We start from the raw sequence: 16664 nt of genomic DNA, 5'->3' as shown, positions 1-16664 counted from the left end.
ATGTAATATTTTTGGCCATGCGAAGTTTCGGGAAAATAATAAGGTTACAGTGAAGTTTCGGACGGGATAGTCTAAACTAACACACCTTCACTGAGTCCATACAAGTCACGGCTTTTCGAAATCGTATATTTCCCATAAGAACCTCCTCTTGGGAGGAGGACAAGGGATAATAATGGGAATTTAGGTAAATTTCTTTTTCTTTTTTCCTCAGCCAAAGCGTGGCTGAGGGAAGATAATGATGCTTAACTAAGATGGAGTAGTCGTGGAGAGGAGGGAATCCATGCACGATCCACGTGGGGAGGGAAGGTACCTCTTCCCCCCCTCCTATATAAAACCTGAGGAAGGAGGAAAGAGGGGGAGACGACGCCCTTCACCCTGTCGAAGCCAGGAGCTGTTTGAGAAGGGAGGATGCTGCAAGAAGCTACGGATCGCCACATTCGTGAGGAAGGAAGAGTTGAAGCATTGATGTGCTGACGGAGGCCGTGTGGTAGTTGTAAAGGGGGGAAGCCATTATAGCTGAAGGACTCAGCAGCGAGGAGAGAGGCGAGGGGGCTGCCGTGGAGCAAACGACGCCAACCAGCAGTCGACGATCAGCCGCCATCCTCGCCATTCAACCGCCATCGGACGCCTGACTGCCACGTACTCCTTGGTCTTTCTTTTCTCCCACGTGGCTTCTTGGAAGCCTTGGGAAACTTCCAAGGGGGGGGGGGGTTTCCTAAGCCCCCCTTCATGTGGTCTTTGAAACTACCCTATCCTTTCCAAATTTTTTTACCCTAAAGGCCCTTAGGCCTCTTACTAATAGCCTTTAAGGCTACCTTATTTTCCCCTTTTAAACTCCTCCCTAAAGCCTCCCCTTAGGGTCTTTTTTTTCCCCCTAGAGTTTTCCCTTAGGACTGTATAAAGCCTTTTCCCCCTTGCGATCTTAACAAAGGGATTCTTAACCCCGGTTTTTAAAAAAAAAACCCTCTTAGCTCTTTCTATGGTTTTAAATTCCCCTTCCCCGGAGTTTAGGCCTAAACTTGTCCTACACCCTTTTTCCGTCACAATTTAAGGCCTTTCCCCATTAAGACCCCTTTCCCTAGTGATTTAAAGCATTATATACTCTTCCCCCTTGGGTTCGGAATCATTCCCCCCTTTTCGTGTGAAAACCCACATGAGCCTAATTGCCTAAAAGTCCTTAGACCTTTACTTATAATCTTTACGGCTATTAATTTCCCTTAAAGCTCTCCTATACCTTGCGTCTTTTTCCACACCTTGATATTCCCGTTCGTGCAAGCTTACTAAGGCCATTAAGCTTGTCCCATGGCTTTAATGCGTCTTAGTGGTAAAAGTTTCTAAAACACCCTTTTCAATTCCCGAATTCAAGGTGGGAACCTTCCAAAACTACTTTTGATGAACGGTGCAAGGAGCGACGGTGGAATTCTAAGGAGAAGTTATAAAGCTGCTTCCACGTTCAACGGACCACACTTGCGATGCCTCCTAAGAAAGTCCAAGGCGTAACCGCGGGAGGGTCATCTCCCGGTATCCATGTGGATATCTCACCTCAAAGCCAGGTTTTCTTCTTGATGTTAATTTGGGTTTTAGTCAATCATGCAAAGAAAAATTATTAAGGAAATATATATATGTTCGAATCAATTCTAACGAAGGAGTGAGCTTATGAATGACAATATATTCAAATTAGCTTCCATCAAATTGCATCAAGCATTGTAAAATAATAGGCAATACTATCCGTTACTATAGTATTATAGTCCAAAAATGAAGAAATTATATCCTGCTCCATTAGTCTTATTCTTTTCTCAACGGATCATGGCAAAACGGCTAAATTCATGAAAAGTTTCCTTCAAATGCTCAAATTATTAGAGAGTTATCTTTGCTAGTTGCAAGGCAACTGTTGTTAATTGGCATGAGTTTATCTTAAAGAAAACGGAAGTCAAAAGTTAGAAATTAACAAGTATAAAAATTAAACATACGAAATCATTTGGAAAGAAAATGTAATGGGAAATTGCTGGATGAGACTTTATTAACACTTTTTCCCCTCCAAATAGAGGACTTGGAACAAATAAAGTGTGTATTCACCAATTCCTTAGCTAGATATTTAGGAGTATCGTCACTTTTTTTTTAATGCTATATGCCAAATCAGACTGTATTGATTGAGAAGGTAATCAAAGATAGTAAAAACCGTGACAAGATGAGTAAGATTACCCTCCTAAAGTTGACAAAACCAATCTTTCCAAAAGATAACCGGACCAATCTAAACATAGAAACATTCATACCCTAAAACACTGGACTACTTATCTTACCGCAAGGACAATAAACTCATAAAAATAAGAAATTAGGGTCGTCCCTAAGGCTCTCAAATAAAGAAACCCTAGGCCTGATATACGTCAGATTATGGAGTCTAAACAGACTATTCCATCATTTGAGTTGCGCAACATATATGAAATCATTTTGTGATTAAGTCACAAAAAAAAAAGAAAAGGAAAAAAAAAATCCTTTTCGACGACGGCAGATCCTTACACAAGTTATCTTGCAAAAAGACGTCGTTTTTGGATATCCTTCAAAATAAGAAAAGTTGTAAAATAGAAACTAGCATATCTAAGGTACTTTAGGGTAAGCCAAACTAGGTATACCCTACATCCGAATGTAAGGAACCTTGCCAAAGTTACAAGACATCTTAAGAACGACTGCCGTTACACTCAAAAAGGAAAGAACACTTCTTTAGTAGTTTGCCATACAACTGGGTTGGTTAATGGAAATGTTTGTGCTTGCTAGAGATTTTAGAGCTATGTTTGATTTATGAATTACAAATTAAATAAGTATCTATACTTCAGGTTAAAAACCTGAAGGGAGAGGCAGCTTCAGTTACCCCCGACTGCCTGCCTGACCCTAACCAAGGGGGTTGTTTGACCGTGCCGGGAACGTGGACCGAACCCACCGCGAGAGGTCTCTAAGTTGAGTTCTACTTGGAGCAGGAGGACGCTTGGGTGCCAGGGGGGGCTCTTGCCGTAAATCCCTCACCTTCCGGGCCCTGCATAAGGGGCTAACGCGACTCGGGATTGGATCCCGGAGCCCGTATACTAGTCGACGGGTGGAAGCTTGGAATAGTGATCCCTGGAGATTACTTGTTAGCCTCCGGGCAGATTATGGATAAGCCTACGGGCGGAACTTATTGTAATTCAAAGATAAATGATGAGATGTTGAAAGAACTTGCTTGATATTGTTTTTATATGTCACGTGATAAAATTACGTGAAGGAACCAGTGCTTAAACAAGATTAATTAAAGAAGCTGATTGTTATATGTCAAACTAATGTGTTAGATAATTACATAACTAAAACAAACCGAGGAAAGTGCGGAGGATGGACCATGGGTCCGTCCTACGGTTGGGTGGTCCCGGTTAGCCGGGAACTTTTTTCATAAATCTCGAAAGACAACGGAATGATCATCATCATCAAAAAGAATAACAAGAGCGATGACCTAGAGTTACGTCTTACCCGATTGACGTTGTTTTAGGGGAACAGAATGGGACTATGCCTTATGGCAGAGAGGTTGAGCTTTGCATCCCTCTCGTTTCCCATTCTCCTTGAACCAAGTGCAGCGTGAATCCGCTTCGGACTTGGCGTTTCTGCGTAAAGTAGTTCGCTCGGGTCTGACGCTAGTTGCTGTTAACTAGTGACCCATTAGGAAAACCCAAATTCCGGTCGATCCTAAGTGGAAACGGCCAGGATACTTCCGCTACGTGGCAGACACTGGAAGAACTAGATCGCAAAACCCATAACATTCCATGGGAGTGTCGGGTGGAGCTTCCTAGACATCCTTTCCGATGGAGTGCTAAGACGTGTCCTGGATGATACTAGGGGACACGTTACAATAAGGAATATCCATGGAGGTGACAATGACTTCTGTACTTCTCTGTTGTATCAACACAACTAGGTGCAAGGTGTTGTTGATGGAAGGGTGACGACAATTCACAATGGCAAAGCAAGTGGCTCACGCAACAAAATCTTTAGGATAATCATATTGGTAGTTGTATGAGCAACCATTTGTGCCCTCATGATGGTCTAAACTCCATGATCCATAGCTCATAGATGAGCTCCTTTTCAGAACATAGACTTTCTATGGTCAGGAGGCCAATGGTGACGATGGCTTCATCTGATGAATTCTTCAAGATCTTTAGCTTCATATATGCTTTTTTTATGACATTGACGTACTGCAGGAGCTCCAACTCTAGTCTATCAAATGTCGTGTAGAGGTGGTGAAGAATCTAGGAGAAGGTGGCATTGTGTAGTTTCAATTCATCATAGACAAGAAAAGTAGTACATCATGTCCTCGATATGCTTCCACTCATGTTCAACTGAATCCTCTCTACCTTTCTTGGAGCTCTCTCTCAGTGGCAAGAAAAAGGTACTGTCATAAATGTGGAAGTGTTCATGTCGAAGAAAAGATGTCTCTCTTTGGACGAATTGAGAAGTTAGCTTTTACAGATCTTCCATGAAAGCCATGCTTCTATCTTCTAAGCGAACTAGAGAAGCTAGGCCGCCCTAGGAAAGGGGTGGTTAGTCAAACTGTGAAGGATGTGCTATAGACATTAGTTGATGACTATCTTGTGTTCAAAGACAAGATTGACACATCTGTATATTTCTAGAATTTGTCAAGCTTTGTTGGTAATCAGGTGAGTTGACAAGGTTATATACTCCATGAATGATGAGAGAGGACAAAACGTGAACATGATAGCCCCATGATTCAGCATAGAGTAGAACATATCCTATAGTCCCCTTATTTTTTTCCATCTTAACTAGTGTACATATGAATAAATCACATGACAAACCATAAATATCCATCTGCATGTTCCCCTTGACCGCAAATGAATACAAAAAAAATTAGGATGATCGAACCAAGCAATCAAATTTTCAAACTGACAGTTCAAATTGAATGGCAAACAAAAAGACACACACAACGGAAAACAAATTCCTAATGAAAATGACTAATGAGTTCAAATTCCTGGCAAAAAAATCCACCCTCAGGTTCACACACCGATGGACGCACAACGTCATGACAATGCACTCTGAAGTTGAAGAGGTATTTGATCTCCTTTGCAAGTACGTTTTTCTAGTTTTTCTAGATTTAGGAAAGTATATTGGAGTAGTGTCAGTTGTTCCTTGGAATTTGAATGCATTTAGGTAAGAAAAAATAAGAGAAAATAGAAAAATACACATTAGGGTGTTTGCTATAATAGCATGCCCAAAACAAGGAAACAACATGGAAAACAAAGCTTCAATGCATAAGAGAGAAGAAGGAGAGTGGAAGACTGAATAACCAAGGGTTTAAGGGCCCAAGATGGTAAAGAGAGAGCTCATTTGTATACATTTAGTTGAGAGATAGAGAGAGAGAGAGAGATACAAATCTATGCATTGATTCACATTCCCACATTCTTGAGCCCTCCACGTATGTTCTAGATGTTGTTTGAGGCTTGTTAATCAGTGTATATCATTCAACAACTCATCGCCAAACTTGGCCACTGATTGTAGGTTTTGGACGACTGAGAGTCTTGAGCAGACTCAGACGTCCGAGTCACTTGTGTCCACTTGGACAACTAGGCCTCAGGCAGCCACCCTTCGAACACTTAGACACTTAGACTCTCAGATTTGGCCCACTTGGCTAGGTGTCATCCGGATAGTAGGACTCGGTCATTTGGCCATTCGACCCATCTGTATTTAGCTCGCTTGGCCTTAAACTTTGCAACTCGAACCTCTGCAATTTGGACCACTTGGGTGGAATGTAAAATTAGGAAAATTTGACATCCATAGACCATGGCAAACTTGACAAACCTCCAAAAGCCTTAGAGACGAGTTGAATGGCTTCTAGATGCAAGAAATGGAAGAAACAGTGACCAAACGACCTAGAAGCGAGTGCTAGCTAACTTGTTTGCTGTCGACCCCCACTTAGTGTCCCAAATTGACCCAGAGACCCTGATTACACCCTAACCAAGATGGGAGACACAATAGAGACCCCAATCATCCCTTGAAAGCGACCAACAATTGCACTTAGAGCCATGTGTTGGGGGTAAAGGCGCCTCTGCCTAGCCTCCCGTGTATTACTACACTGACAGTCACCGCCATTGGACACTGAAGGTGGCGGGCACCGGTCACCATCACTTTATTCTTTATTCTTTTAGTGACAGTTTTAATAAAGGAAGACCTAGTCACACATTGTGATTGTTGGAGTTCCCATTTCTTGTCTCTCTCTTTCTTGCTCTTGCTCTCTTGCCATAGCTCTCGAGTGCAAGCTTCAATCCTTCTCACCTTTCAATTGGTATCAGAGCACGACTTTCGACTCTTGAGCTTGGCTTGTGGCATTCTCAGCTTCCCATCGACTCCCCACTCGCATTGGGTCTCTCTTTCCCGACAGCCATAGCTCATTCTCTTGAACTCTCGTCACTCCCCGGCTTCATTGACATTGAGTTATTGCTTCATTATTTCAGAGATTTATCTCAGTCCATAGGTCTAGGTAAACAGGGTTTTCACAGGTTGTGGGCAGCCATAGCTCACACCTCTTGGAGCTTCCTTCACCTAGATCTTGCTTCCAGCCTATCAAGGCTTGCTGAGGCTTGGTGTAGGCCTTCTTTGGCCCCCATTTGTGCCCCCTTTGGGCCCCATTGTTGACACGTGGGATAGTAGACTCCCCAACCAGCTCACGTTTTTTTTTAGCCTGTTTCAAAATCTGGCCCAAAAATCACTCTTTTTGTCATATCTCGAGCATTCGGAACCCGATTCAGGCAAGATAAGAGTCTAAGTTGGGGTTTTGCACACTCCAGACACGATGGTGATGTCACAAATTCTGATGATAGAATATTCTGCAATAGATTTTAGGTCTGAGACAACATGTATTTGTATGCCTATGGCTTATGTGATGCTTCTATTGATGTCTATTGATACCGGATCACTTGTGGATGTTATGCCTCTTATGTGAGATGCATTTGGAGCTGATTTAGCTCAAACATTGACTATTTTGAACAATCCCAGATTTGTCCAAAATAGGGCAGCCACCTGTTACTTCAATTTTATGCTTACAGGTCTTGGCATTTGATGCCAAATTATGCCCGGTTGGTGCCTATACATACGGAAATGTATGCCTATGGTTTGCTTATGGATTTGAGCTTGGATTGAGCACTGATTTGCTCAGTTTATAGAGGTTATATACTGCTGGAAACTTCAGGGCTGAAGCTATTTATGCTACAGTTGGGTTATGCCTATTGGTCACGGGGTGCTCCTGGCTACTCGGTATGATGTATTTGCACTATGCCACATGTCTTGTTTATGCTCCGGAATACTTTTGAGCTGAGATTAGAGATCGATTTAGGTTTGACTATCACTTCTTTACAGCTTGCATTTCATCTATGACATGGTTTATGCCTAGGCTACCCAGTACACAGGTTTTGATGTCTTGGTGAATGCTTTATGTTTTGGCTGTGGATGGCAGTTGTTTGAGCTCATCTCGACATTCATTTGAGTATTCCCTTGAGAAGTTGGACTTGACTTGGATTTTTCCGTTACGACTTGGCTTTTTCCATTATGACTTTGGATGCTATTGAGACATTGTCTTGGTTACTTGTCTTTGGTGCTTTGACTTGGTTTGCTTGAGCTGTTGAGCTCGTTTATCCGCTTTTGAGCCAGTGGGAGCATATTGTATGCTTGACTGACATTGAGCAGGAGGTTTATGCTATTTGAGAATTTTGCAGATACTTGAGACTTTGGGATCTCTTACACTTACGTTCATGCAGCACTGATATCTTGGAATTGCTTTTGACCTGAGCTTGGGCTTTGCTCTAGTGAGCATACACCTACTGGTGTTAGGTCTTGCCAGTGTTATGTATACTTTATCCTACTATCCAGGGGTATGCCTACTCACTAACAGATGATTTGGTGACATGTTTGGGTGTTTGCTCAGGGTCTTGATGACTATTTGGTACTCATTTATGCCCGTTTATGGCTGGTCATGTCTTGGCTCTCATTTATTGACTTGGTGCAATGATTTGGTCAACAATTGCCTCTCGCGGGACCCTGCTATCATTTATTACAGCAAGCATATAACTCTGGACTGACATGGATTTTTCATCCTAAAATATTCTAAAATTATGTACTTTCACTAGTACTTGTTGGGCAACAGCTTTGGTTACACTTTTCTCCCCATTTTCCCTCGATATATGAGAAAGATTGGAGAGAATTTTAAGTCTTGGGAGGACTTCAAAATCAGCCACCATGACTCAAGTGTTCGTGTCACCAATGGAAAAGGAAAGGCTTGAAAGGAAATGGTATGATCTTAGGCAAAGGGGTTCTGCCATGAGGGAGTATTCTAGCCAGTTCTTAAACCTTTCCATGTATGTGGAAGGCATTTCTGATTCAGCCAAACTGAACAAATATATTTTTGGTCTTGATCCAAACATTTTTGTTGAAGTTGGGGCAGCCAAGGCTACAAATGTCCATGTAACCATTTAATATACTGAAAGGTACAACCAAAAATATAAAAGAGATTTGATTTCTTTTCATCCCAAAACACGCATGAATTATCAATCAAATCAACCTATGAGATTTGGATAGTAGTTCTGCCAACACAGAGAAGAATTTAGAGCTGAAAACAGGTTTCAAAATAATTTCAGCAAGGTTCCAACTTACCCTACATCATATGCTTCAAAATAAGGAAATAATTTTAGATATAATGCTAATCCAAAAGGAGAATTCAAGAGGACTGAAGGTGCAATCAAGAAATATCCCAATAACAACAATAACAAGGCACTTTCCAATGACAAATCCAAGGGTTTATGCTATAAATGTTGAGAGATCGAGCTCCACTCGTGATATGCCAGGGTGACCGTTGTGCATTTATGTCACCGACTTGTTAGTTGCAGATGCTTGCTGTAATAATAGCAAGATGACAGCTATCCTTATCTACTCTAGTTCGTGGCTCAGTTAGTATGCCACCTTAGTTATTTGAGTTTGGTTTGAGACCCATATATAGGGTTCTTCTATTTCTTTGTATTAGAGTTCTTTTTGGCTTACACAACTAAGAAGAGGAAAACTGTTTTCAGCCTCCACCTCTGTGTGTATTCCCCCATTGTGCAAGCAAGAAAGCTACAAGTGAGACTCCTTCCTTCTCTCCCACAATCTTGACATGGTATCAGAGCCATGTTCGTGGTAAGGAGCTCAAGAAAGCAAGCCAAGCTCGCGGTGTTTTGGTTGAGACGCCCTTTGCGGTGAAGCAAGAAGGCAGTATATGTTGCGGGTGAGGGCTTTAGCCCTCGACGACCCTGTTTTTTTTATTTGAGGCCATTTCGGGGCCTGTTTTGGAGGCGGAAGTTTTCTGCACGCACTCAGGAAAAGGCCCAGTTTTATGCTCTGCGACCACTGTTCTACAAGTCGGTGAAAAGTTACTATAGAAATTGCATCGTATGCTTGTGTGCATAGACATTGGGAGTTACAGAATCATCCTTGTTGCCTGTTGATGCAAAATCGTCACTAGGAAGTGACAGTGTGGTCAAATACCACTTTCGTCAGTTTTGCAGATTAGCCCTTATGAGGCTGAAGCTGTGTTCTTTGCAGTGATAGAACTTTTTGCAGTGTTCTGTAATGGCATCTGATTCTCTCTCACAGATTGTCACTGAAAAACTTGACAAGAACAACTTCCAAGCATGGAAGTTTAGAATGACGAATTTCCTTATGGGAAAAGGATATTGGAAATTTGTTGCAGGAAATGAAGAAGAACCAGTTCTTCTTGATGTTCCCAATCAACAGCAAATGTAGGCATTTAAAGCATGGCATGAGAGAGCCAGGAAAGTTATGTACTGGCTGTCTATCAGTATTTCAGACTCTATGATTGTGCATATTCAGGATGCAAGTACGCCAAAGGAGGCATGGGATACTTTGTCAAAAATGTATAGCACAAATACTCAAGCCAGGAAAATGCAGCTCAAGCAAGAGTTGCATAATGTGGAAAGAGAAAATATGAGCATCAATGACTACCACATGAAGGTGAAGAAGATTGCAGATGCACTTGCTTCCATTAGGTTGCCAATGGAAGATGATGATTTAGTTTCTGTGACCTTGAATGGTCTAGGAAAGGATTATGCACAGTTTCGAACATCCATTTCCGTCCGTGAAAGATTTCCTGATTTTGAGGAGTTGATTACTCTTCTAATTTCTGAGGAGCAGAGAAATGGTGGTGCATCTTCTTCAGGAGGAACTTCAAAAGAAGCTGTCTTCTACTCAAATGCTGGAAGAGGTAGAGGCAGAGGTAGAGGAGGCCGATCTGGAGGCCGTGGTAGAAATCAGAATATGCAGCAAACTCAAGAAAACTAGTCCTATGGAGGAGGATGTGGTAACTCTAGAGGCAAGGGGAGCCAAAGAAGTCGTGGTGGATGGCAAAGAGGCCAAAATGCAAACAGCAATGTTGAATGCTACTACTGTGGTAAAATAGGTTGTATGGCTAAAGACTGCTATAAAAAGCAGAATGACATCATGAATGGAAAACTGCAACAAGGAAATTATGCATCTTCTAGTAGACAGGGTGATGACAGAAATGAGCATTTGTTTATGGTGCAACACATGAACAATTCTGTGATAAGTGCAGAAGAAAGCAACGATGTATGGTATGTTGACTCAGGTGCATCAAACCACATGACAGGTCATGCAGAATGGATGGAGGATGCAAGGAAAATGGAAAAACCAAGTTTTGTGGAGACTGGTGATGATACTGCACATCCTATTGTGCAGATTGGAAAAATTCCCTTGTCTATGCAGGATTGGAAAAAGAAATACATGTCCGATGTATTTCATGTCCCGAATATCACCAAGAATCTGGTTTCTGTTGATCAAATGGTTGAGCAGGGCTTGCATGTTAGATTTAATCCTCATGGATGCTTTGTTGAGGATATGAAAAATAAAGGTCGCTTGATAGTAAAAGGAAAGAAGTAGGGTAGAATGTTTACGTTGGACGCAGACATGTCTGAATTGAGTGTAGCAATGTTTGCACATGGGACCCGTGTAGTTGCAGATATTGATATCTGGCATAAACGCATTGGTCATGTTAATGTACAGCGACTTAAATCAATGCAAGCCCAAAATATTATTGCAGGATTGCCTAGATTCAAGGTTGCAGAAATGCATAAGGTATGTGAAGCCTGTCAGTTTGGAAAACAGGCAAGGAAACCATTTCCTAGACATGTTCAAGAGAGTAAGAAGCCATTGGATGGAGGGGGAGAGTACCTCTCGAATGAGTTTGCAAGGTTCTTGCAGGAGCATGGCATAAAGCAACAATATTCATGCAGTCATACCCCATAGCAAAATGGAATTACAGAAAGAAAAAACAGGCATATTGGAGAGGTATCTCGTGCCATGCTCAATGAAAAAGACCTGCCAGATTTTTATTGGGCTGAGGCAGTTGCTACAACAGTCTACATAATGGACAGGACTCCCACTGCAGTAATATATGGAATGACTCCGGAGGAGAGGTATACTGGTAGGAAACTAGATATTTCTCATTTGAAAATCTTTGGTTGCATTGCCTATGTTCATGTGCCAGATGAGTTGAGATCCAAGTTGGATCCAAAAGCTGAGAAGTGCATCTTTATTGGTTACTCTCTGCAGCAGAAAGGGTATAGATGCTATAACCCTTCTACTCGTAAGTTTATAGTGAGCAGAGATGTTGTTTTTGATGAGATGAGTAGTTGGTATAAACCAGTAAATGTGATTGATGATACAGATGCACAAAATGGTAATGCTGCACAGAATTCACAGCAGCAGTCACAGAATATTAGTGGACCTGGAGTGTCCTCTAGCAGTGGTTCACATTCTTTGCCATGGACAGGCAGATTGAGATCAGGACAATTTTCTCAAAGCAATGCAGATAGTGGTATGCAGGTTTCACGAAAAGGAAAAGAGAAGGTAGATCAGCCCATGTTTGATGTGAATGCAGGTCACTCTTATGTGGATGGTGAATCCAGTGGCTCAGAATAGAGCATTGATGATGAGTTGGGTATCCCCTCTATTGTTACACCTGGAGTAAGGAAGACCAGGGATGTTTTGAGAGCACCTGGAAGTGAGTCTACTTTGCGTAGGTCTACCAAAGCTAGGTATCCTGTGGATAGGCTGAAATATGATGGATTTACAGCCATCCACTATGCATATATGGTCAAAGTGATACAGGAACCAGAACCTACTTCTTTTGAGCAAGCCATGGGAAAAGAGAAATGGGAGAAAGCCATGGATGAAGAAATGGATGCCTTAGAGGCAAATGCTACATGGGAGTTGGTACCTTTGCCTAAAGGTAAGAATGCAATTAGCTGTAAGTGGGTTTATAAGGTGAAGCACAATGTAGATGGTTCTGTGAACAGATACAAGGCAAGATTAGTAGTCAAGGGGTATGCACAAACATGTGGCATTGATTATGAAGAAACATTCAGTCCGGTTGCAAGGATGGCAACCTAAGAGCAGTCATTGCTATGGCTGCATCAAAGGGATGGTCTTTACATCAGATGGATGTAAAGAATGCCTTCTTGCATGGTGATTTGCAAGAAGAGGTCTATATGGAGCAGCCACCAGGTTATGTGCATGCTGTTCATCCTGAGTTTGTTTGCAGGTTGAAGAAAGCCTTGTATGGCTTGAAGCAAGCACCTAGAGCATGGTCTGACAAGATAGGACAGTATCTTGTCACTATTGGCTTTCAGATTTCCAAGGCAGATTTCTCACTTTATGTGAGAAAAACAGAGAAAGGTATTGCTGCTTGTCATTTATGTTGATGATTTGATTATGACAGGTGATAGTGATGAAGATATCCTTCATGTGAAAATGCTATTGAAGCAAAAGTTTGATATAAAGGATTTGGGAGAGCTGCGTTATTTCTTGGGCATTGAGGTGATTAGATCACCAAGTGGGATACAGCTCTTGTAGAGGCAGTATGGATTGGACATGCTGTCCAAATATGGGATGATAGGCTGTAAGCTTATTTCTGTTCCTTTGCATCTCTACCATACATAAGGATTAGATCCAAGACATTCAAGAATAATATATTTTAGATGAGCACACTGCCAATATTATGAAGAAATTACAGCAAGATGATGGATTTGAATTTCCTAATTTCAAATGGCAAAATTGATTCCATTGGTTTAAAGGGAGAGTATACTTGACCCCTCTGTCATCATTTAGGTCTAAAATTTTACATGAGATGCATTCTTCTCCTTTGGCAGGACATGTTGAATTGTTTAAAACCTTTGACAACATCCATAAATGTTTCTATTGGAAGGGACTTTGGAAAGATGTCAAGGAGTATGCCATGTAGTGCTTACCATGGCAGCAGAATAAAGATTCAAATTTATTGCCTAGTGGTCTACTTCAGCCTTTGCCTATCCCACATGGTAAATGGACTGATATCAGCATGGATTTTATTACAGGACTTCCTACCATTAAGCAAGGTTAGAATATAATTTTTGTTGTGGTTTATCATCTTACAAAATCATCCCACTTCTTACCTACCAAAGTCCAATATTCAGCCAAATAAGTGGCAGATCAGTTCATGGAAGAAATTTTCTGACTTCATGGATTACTTTTGATGATTTTTTTAAATAGGGATTCCAAGTTCATGGGGAATTTTTGGAAAAACCTTTTTACTTACATGGACACTAAACTAACTCCAAGTACTATCTACCATCCACAAACAAATGGCCAAATTGAAAGGGTTAATAAATGGTTAGAAATCTACCTCAAACACTTTTACCATGATACACAGAATGCATGTGACCATTGGATTCATCTTACAGAGTTTTGTTATAATAATACTCATCACATGAGTATTGGTATGTCACCATTTGAGGCATTGTATGGTAATAAAGTCCAAATACCTTCAGCATTGTTTCATGATGAAGTGAATCCTCTTGCTCAAGAAGAGTTGGAAAAGATGGAAGCCTTAACGAATCAATGCAAAGAAAACATCAGGAAGGCAAAAGAGACAATGAAATTATATGCACATGATAAAAGAAGACATGTGGATTTGGAAGAAGGAGAATGGGTCCTTTTAAAACTACCTAAGTCTCATTATGCTTCTCTCAAGGGTGGACATAATAAGCTTGCTTATCCTTATTATGGTCCACATCAAATCACAAGGAAAGTTGGAGTTCTTTCTTACCAACTTGATTTCCCTTCAACCACATGCATTCAAAATGTTTTTCATGTGTCTCAACTTAATAAATAGATTGATCGTGACATACAAGTTCTTGAAGAACTACCTCCTCTTGATGAAGATGGCTTAATCATTTATGAGGCCAAAATTTTTATTGGCAAGAGAGAGAAGGTTCTAAGGAACCATATTGTTATGAAGTATCTTGTCAAGTGGAAAGGATTGTCTATGGAAGAGTCACCTTGGCAATGTGCTTCATATTTAGATCAGTATCCATGACTTCTTCAAGAAGATAATTAGTTCATTGCATAGTGGATAACTTGCTATTATAATTTTATGTCATGAAAGTAATTGAGCTATTGACATCGAAATTGGATTTTTATGATATAGATGAATACCTTATGAAGGATACTTCATTTCTATATCCCATATATGTCATTCCAACATTTCTATCCAAAGTTATGGGTCATTTACTATCATTACCCTTTTCAAAATGTAATATTTCTGCTCAAAAATATTGCTGAACTTGACTCCTCGCACGCCGCGTAAAACCTATGCAAGGTTATCTCCCACATCGAAATTATCGGTAGGATCATCCATACCCCGCACGCGCAAAAATGAGGCCTTCGCATTGTGAAATGGAGGCCGGGGTTGAAGACCGTAAAAACCCGCGGGAGAACACCCTTTTTGAAGGGGAAATCGGGATAATCATGAAATTTAAGTCAAAATTTTTTATTATTATCCCTTCCCCTAGCCGATACATGACTGGAGGAGAGGGAGTGTGGGGAGGAATGGGCTAGGTAGAGTGGTGTGGATTGCATGAGGGAGGGAGCCATGCATAATCCACGTGGTGGAGCTTTCCTCCCCCCCCCCCCCCCCCCAAGGCTATAAAAACACACCTTAGTGGGGGATATCAAGGGAATGAACGGCTACCGCCCTGTGGACAAAGCGTGGAGAAGATCAGACGAAGGGAGAGAGAAAGCTATGTACTGGAGAATTGAAGGGGGAGGGAAGCTGCCTTATTGAGAGGAAAGGAGGTTGTGTGCTGGAGGAACGAAGAGAGGATGTTGCTGCCGCTGTGCTGCCTGGAAAAATGCTACTACTGTTAGAGCGCCGCCAGGCTGCCATTGCAGCCGCCTCCACGACCAGCCTCGCCATCAACACTATCATTCGTTACTCTCTCCCCCCGTCATCAATCCTTTTCCTCTCTCCCAATCATTGGGGCCTTTCCACGTCGGTCATGCTTAACATTAAAAGCTTCTTAGAAGCTTCTAAGGATAAGGGATATAGGCCTTGTTCCTATGTGGCCTTCCGCAATTTTAAAAACCGGATTCGTAAAGCTCCAACTCTTACATGGGGAGAAGATATCGACCTCCAAGCAGTCTCGGAGAGCGAGAGTAAAGGCTAGAGGGAATCCGCGGAGTCCGTAGTCATGTCTACGATGGCTCCCAAGAAGACGCAAGGTGCACCCACGAGAGGTTCTTCCCCAAACTTACACATGGACATCACTGCAGATCCACAAGCCCGGGTTTTTCAAATTTAATCCTACGTATAAGAAATGCTTTGAACATGCCTAATTCCATAGGGGGAATGCATTTTACGCTTATCGTTAATGCATGTGGTAGCGATAAAAGTATGTTTGATAAATTATCTCTTTGAATGATAGACAAGGGTTGATGCATGTCATGGAATTGGATTGTTTGCATTTCCAGAGTTGTCCGTCTTAGGAGATTAGCTGCATTTTTCTATTTTGGTGTATTTTCAAATTAATGAGTCTAAACGCCATTGCTTAGGGCAAAGGAATGAAATTGTTAAGTGCACTTTTGACTGGACATGGAAGGAATAAGTGTATGTCGCATTTTAGGCAATATCTTCCTTGTAATGATTTGCATGAGGAAAAGTCGTTAACACCCGTAGGATGTTATCCGAAAAGGAATTGCAGAGCACGAAAATGAATCTATGGATTTGCATGTGGCATATGATTGTAAAATGGAATAAGTCAACACTAGTCCTACAATATTCACTTTGCATGAACTTCATTAACTACATTGTAGTTAGGAAAGGGTTGCATGTTACATATTCATCATGCGTAAATTTCATTTCATCAAGTTGCATTTAGAAGAGATTGCATGGCTTATCAAAGCATGAAATTCAATTGACTAGACAAAAGGTTGTAGGCATGATTATTTGATGTAAACCCTAGTAGGTTTCATGAAAATTATCATTCGTCGTGACTTTAGTAAGAAAAGTAAAGGGTTATTTCATACGTTATAGAACATAGATGTAACAAATCGTATACTTGCATGAAATGTGGTATCTAGCATCTGTTTACACCTTTAAAACAAGGTTAGCATCTCTACGAAAGGATCACCCTTGTTGCAAGACAAGAAGATCAATTTATCTAAATCACCTAAACCGCAAGGGATTGTTGAGATATCGAGCTCCACTCGTGATATGCCAGGGTGAGTTGTGCATTTATGTCAACGACTTGTCAGTGTTGCAG

Source organism: Lygodium microphyllum, chromosome 6, assembly GCF_053477565.2.
Source record: "Lygodium microphyllum isolate KBCC chromosome 6, Lygodium_microphyllum_v1.1.10, whole genome shotgun sequence".
In the NCBI taxonomy this organism is placed as follows: domain Eukaryota; kingdom Viridiplantae; phylum Streptophyta; class Polypodiopsida; order Schizaeales; family Lygodiaceae; genus Lygodium; species Lygodium microphyllum.
This window is presented reverse-complemented; position numbering follows the sequence as displayed.